The 6197-nt window shown below is 43.7% G+C and overlaps 1 pseudogene; it reads right to left on the bottom strand.

Moving 5' to 3' along the window:
- Positions 1 to 2844: 2844 nt before the first annotated feature.
- On the bottom strand, positions 2845 to 4667 carry LOC121471697 (annotated as a pseudogene).
- Positions 4668 to 6197: the final 1530 nt, after the last annotated feature.

Below are 6197 nucleotides of genomic sequence, written 5' to 3'. Positions count from 1 at the left end.
TGTGGTCCCATGATACTTTGTACACATCTTTATAAAATCACTTTGTCACATTGTTCTGATATGACCTAGAATGGCTCAGTTCCCCTACTAGACTATGAACTTTCTGAGCATAAGATCATGTCTTACTCATTTTCATAATCTTGACTACAACCAGTCAATCAGTGACTTCATTTGTGTTCTGATCCTCCCATTCCCTGTAAGCCAACCATGATGATTTACAACTTGTGATTAAAAGACAGATATGGGGGATCCCTGGGTGGCGCAGCGGTTTGGCGCCTGCCTTTGGCCCAGGGCGCGATCCTGGAGACCCGGGATCGAATCCCACGTCAGGCTCCCGGTGCATGGAGCCTGCTTCTCCCTCTGCCTGTGTCTCTGCCTCTCTCTCTTTCTCTCTCTGTGACTATCATAAATAAATAAAAAAAATTAAAAAAAATATATATAAAAGACAGATATGGGAAATAGTCCCATTTCAAGGCTGAGTTCAACTCAAGTTAATTATCAGACTCACAGATTTTTAGACTTGGGAAGGGCAATTCCTGGTGAATTCAATTCCAGGTGAATTCAAATACCCACCTGACATGTGAAGGACCTTTTACAACATTTCTATAAGTTGTGAGATTATAGAATCCTTCAAGTATGGTGTAATGGTGATAGGAGTGTGGGGAACCCCTTAGCTGACTGGAGGCTTCCTCTTTTGTCCTCTCCTGTGGTTCAGGATGCTGTGCATGGTAATACTGAAGCAGGAAGTTATTTGTATTAGAACACATATGTATTTACATACACATACACACACAGTGTAAATTTAAATCTGTGAATGGCTTAAGATGATGAACGGCAGGCTATTACCTAAAATGTTAAACATAAGTTAGGGACTGAGCTAGTACCCAGAGAGAAAATTATTTGTAATTTGAAGTTAAAACCATCTGTCAAAGCAAGGGGCTCAGAGTAAAAAGCGAATGGATAGGTAGACTCCATAGATGGATGGCAAGGGACAAGAACCCAGCCAGGCAAGGGACTGCCAGCTGGCACTGGCAGTCTGGGCACCGTCTAGCTCTACAACCAGAAGAGGGGACTATAAGCCTTGAGTTAGCCATACTCTGCTACAGAAGCTTGTAGTACCACTTACAGAGTTTTGTGAGGAACACTGTACTTGTGCGTATCCCAACTGGACTCAATGGCTCAGCTGCTTCAGCTTGCATTTTACCTATGAGTCAAGAGCTTCTCTGTCTCTGTCTTCTTTTCTGCTTGCTGGTCTTCATAAGAGAATAGCGGCATGTCCGTGGGTATGAGGAATAACAAACTCTTAAAGAATCAGAATTTTTTGAAATCTGTCTTTGTCCCTTGCTATTAGTCTCTAAGTAGTTTGGGGTAAACACTGTCTATTACACAGGAAAGTATTGAAGTTAAAAAGCAGAAAACTTACTTGGTCCAGAGGTCATTCAGTCCATCTCAGCACAGCCCTTTTGGTAATTTTTCCCTTGGTTGAGTTGAAATCCATCTTTCTATGGCTTTCACCCATTAATCCTAGTCTTAACCCAGGGCCACAGAGAACAAATTCAGATGACCTGCCACATTACGGTCCTTGAGTCTTTCCAGACAGCTTGCTTGTGTGATCAGAAGTCATTGAACTCATGGGGGGTGCCTAGGTGGTGCAGTCTGTGTGTCTGACTCTTGGTTTTGGCTCAAGTCGTGATCTCAGGATCATGAGATCGAGCCCCATGTTGGGCTCCGCACTCAGTGTGGAGTCTACTTGAGATTCTCTCTCCCTCTCCTTCTGCCCTTCCCACTCATGCTCTCTCTCTTTCTCTCTCAAATAAATAAATAAATAAATATTAAAAAAATAGGTCACTGAATTTATAGATACTATATGCTTACCCCATGCTGGCCCATGGTAGTGCCTCAAAAATGGCAGCTGTTATTATTAGTTGTATTATTGGACTCCCTTTGAGCCATTCTTTTCTTCATAAGTCAAGCCCTTGTAGGTTCACTGATGTCACAGAATTAGCCAAAAGAGAGGTTCCCCCTTAATTACATCAATAACTGTATGTGTGGATGTTAGACACCAGAGTGCCGGGCAACTGGAGATGTCCTCCCTTTACCCTCCACTATCTATTTTGTTGTTGTTGCTTTTAATATTTTATTTATTTATTTGAGAGAAGTGAAAGAGCAAGAGCTGGGGGAGGAGTAGAGGGTGAGGGAGAGGTAGACTCCCCTCTGAGCAGAGAGCCCGATATGAGGCTTGATCTCGAGACTCTGATCATGACCTGAGCCAACCCCAGATGCTTAACCAACTGAGCCACCCAGGTGCCCCGGTAACAAATCATTCTTAAAGACTTGGCTCAAGGTATTTCCTCTTGGAATCTCTTTTCCCTCCTTCAAGGAGAACTGATCACCCCATTTCTTCACTTGACTTGAGACTGAATACTATCTGTACTTCTTTTAGACCTCTCCTCACCGCTACTTCCCCAATATCTAGAATGCCGAACTCCTCTTGGTATCTGTACTACCAAGCAGGATACATAGTGTGTCATAGGTATTTATTAATGGAATGATAACATTTTTGAGTATCAGCTTATACAATATTTATGCTGTCTTATCTTTTTCTTTTTTAAAAGATTTTATTTATTTATTCAGGAGAGACAGAGAGAGGGAGAGGCAGAGGCACAGGCAGAAGGAGAAGCAGGCTCCATGCAGGGAGCCCGACGTGGGACTCGATCCTGGGACTCAGGGATCACACCCTGGGCGGAAGGCAAGCGCTAAATTGCTGAACCACCCAGGGATCCCCACTGTCTTATCTTTAATTAAATACCAAGACTCTTCCATTCATGTCACCTAGAAATCATTTCACCCACTGCTGTGTTTGGCCACCAGTGTCTTGTCTCTCTCTTTTCAGCAATGGTGAGGTGGATAACTTTTCCTTGGGGAGGAGAAATCCATGTTTTGTTCCCTTTGCCAATAACAAAAATATTGGAGAGGTGGGTGGTAAAGCTGTTTACCACACTGACATCTTTCACATGAACCACATCAAAAGACCCAGGGTGTCTCTCCTTATTGGTGGTCACACCAATTCTTCCCAGGTTAGCACCTGTAGTCACATACGCAGGTTACTAGTGTCAAACTTGATGAAGTTCATAATCTTGCCAGTCTCCAAATCAATCTGAATGGTGTTGTTCACCTTGATGAGGGACCCAGGGTAGTGGATGGTGTGAGAATCATGGGTCACCAGATGAGGGATTCCTTTTGTTCTCACAAAGATCTTTCTCAAATTGCACAACCTGTACTTGGCCATCTTTGGTGTCATAGATTAGACAGAAATTCTCTACAGTCTTGTCAGTGCTGACAACTCTGTAAACCAGTAGGGTAGGTTATATCAGTTTGGACCTTGCCATCAATCTTAATGAACCGCTGTCTGCAGATCTCCATTTCATCTTCTGTTAGGGCAGACTTAAATCTGTTCCTTAGGAAAATGATGAGAGGGAGACATTCTCTCAGCTTGTGAGGACTGGCAGATGGGCAAGAAGCAAACACACTGGTCAGTTTATCCAGCGCCCAGTGCTTTGCAGCTACTACTCACTACAGATGCTTCCTGGGACCAAAGCCAAAGCTTCCTGGGATTCCTGGGTAGTTCAGTGGTTTAGTACCTGCCTTTGGCCCAAGGTGTGATCCTGGAGACCTGGGATCAAGTCCCACATCGGGCTCCCTGCATAGAACCTGCTTCTCCCTCTGCCTGTGTCTCTGCCTCTCTCTCTCTGTGTGTCTCTCATGAATAAATAAACAAATAAAATCTTTTTTAAAAAGACATGACTGTACTAGCCATGAAAAGAAGACTGCTGGCTGGGGGGGCTGGCTGGCTCAGTTGGGGGAGTGTGTGACTCTTGATATCAGGATTGTGAGTTTGAGCCCCATATCAGATGTAAGAGATTACTTAAAAATAAAATCTTAAAAAAGAAAAGAACACAGCCTTCTTCCAATGTGCTGATAAAATAGCTAGGTTATACAACTTTAAAAAATCTTTTATATATTTCAAAGAGAGAGAGCACAAACATGAGCGAGGGCAGGGACAGAAGGAGAAGCAGACTCCCCGCAGAGCAGAGAGTCTGACACAGGGCTCCATCCCAGGACCCTAGGACCATGACTTGAGCCGAAGGCAGATGCCTAACTGAATGAACCACCCAGGGGCCCTGGTTATACAATTTTTATAGATGGATGGACATTTAAATTTTTTTCTATGCTTCATCCTTCATCCCAGTGGTTCTCAACCTTGACTTTGGATTGGAAAGTATTGCAAGTTTTATTTATTTTTTATTTTTTAAAAATATTTTATTTATTTATTCATAAGAGACACATAGAGGGAGGCAGAGACATAGGCAGATAGAGAAGCAGGCTCCATGCAGGGAGCCTGATGTGGGGCTTGACCCCAGGACTCCAGGATCATGACCTGAGCCAAAGGCAGACGCTCAACCACTGAGCCAACCAGGCACCCCCACATCTCTACTTTTAAGGAGCAGGGCTCAGGTGGGTGATTCCTTAGTTTCCAGTGACACTGCTTGCGTCACTCAGAGGTAATCAGCTGGAAGTCAGGCTGCTCTGGAGAGCCCAAGACAGCTTCCCTCACGTGTTTGGCTCCTGCAGTGTTTGGCTCCTGCAGGATGCAAGGTCAGTATCATCTTGGTCTGTCAACAAGGGCACTTACAGGTGACCTCTCCAGTGATGGTCTCGAGGTATTAGGACTAGGAGAACCTTCTTTTTCTTCTCCTCCTTTTTCTTCTTCTTTTCTTTTCTTTTTCTTTTCTTAAAGATTTTTTATTTATTTATTCATAGAGAGAGAGAGAGAGAGAGAGAGAGAGAGAGAGGCAGAGACAAAGGCAGAGGGAGAAGCAGGCTCCATGCAGGGAGCCCGACGTGGGACTCGATCCCGGGTCTCCAGGATCACACCCCGGACTGCAATCGGTGCTAAACCGCTAAGCCACCAGGGCTGCCCTCTTTTTCTTTTTTAATATATGGTCTAGGTTGCCATTTTTCTCTTGTGGTAAAATATACATAACACACAATTTATCACTTCAGTCATTTTAAAGTTGCAGTTCAGTGGCATGAAGTCAGTTCTCAATGTCGATGATGATCTATCTACTTCCAAAAGGTTTTCATTGCCCCAAGCAGAAACCCTGTACCCATTAAGTAATAACTTCCCATTCCCCTCCTTCTCAGCCTGTGGTAACCTCTAATCTACTTCCTGTCTCTATGAATCTGACTATTCTAGATATAGCATATTCGTGTCTGGCTTAGTTCATTTAGCAAAATGTCCTCAAGGTTCCTCTATGTTTTAATATGTATCAGAATCTCATTCCTTTTTAGGGCTGATTACTATTCCATTGGATACACACCACATTTTGCTTATGTGTTCATCTGTTGACAAACACGTGGGTTGTTTCTACCTCTTGGCTATTGGGAATAATGCTGCTGCGAATAAGAGTATACAAGTATCTTTTCCAGTCCCTGCTTTCAGTTCCTTTGGGTATATGCCGTGGAGTCGAATTACTGGATGGTCTGGTCATTCTTTATTTAGCCTTTTGAGGAGTCACCAAACTGTTTTGTTTTTTTTAAAGATTTTATTTATTTATGATAGTCACACAGAGAGAGAGAGAGAGAGAGAGAGAGAGAGAGAGAGAGGCAGAGACATAGGCAGAGGGAGAAGCAGGCTCCATGCAGGGAGCCCGATGTGGGATTCGATCCCGGGTCTCCAGGATCGCGCCCTGGGCCAAAGGCAGGCGCCAAACCGCTGCGCCACCCAGGGATCCCACCAAACTGTTTTCTTTAGCAGCTGCACCAATTTTACACTCCTATCAGCCCTGCATGACTGTTCCAATTTCTACATATCTTCACCAACATGTTTTGTTTTTCTGTTTTTTTAAAATAATAATCATCCTAATGGATGTGAAATGGTATTTTATTATGGCATTTTCTTTAAAAGATTTATTTATTAAAAAAATAAATAAAAGATTTATTTATTTATTCATGAGAGACAGAGTGAGGCAGAGACATAGGCAGAGGGAGAAGCAGACTCCTTGCAGGGAGCCCAATGTGGGACTCGATCCAGGGACCCCGGGATCATGCCCTAGGCTGAAGGCAGGCACTCAATCTCTGAGCCACCCAGGTGCCCCTTATTATGGTTTTGATATGTACTTTCCTAATGACGGGTG

The sequence above is a fragment of the Vulpes lagopus genome, chromosome 11, assembly GCF_018345385.1.
Source record: "Vulpes lagopus strain Blue_001 chromosome 11, ASM1834538v1, whole genome shotgun sequence".
NCBI classification, from domain to species: domain Eukaryota; kingdom Metazoa; phylum Chordata; class Mammalia; order Carnivora; family Canidae; genus Vulpes; species Vulpes lagopus.
Note: the sequence above shows the minus strand (reverse complement) of the source record. Positions and strands in the feature narration are given on the sequence as shown.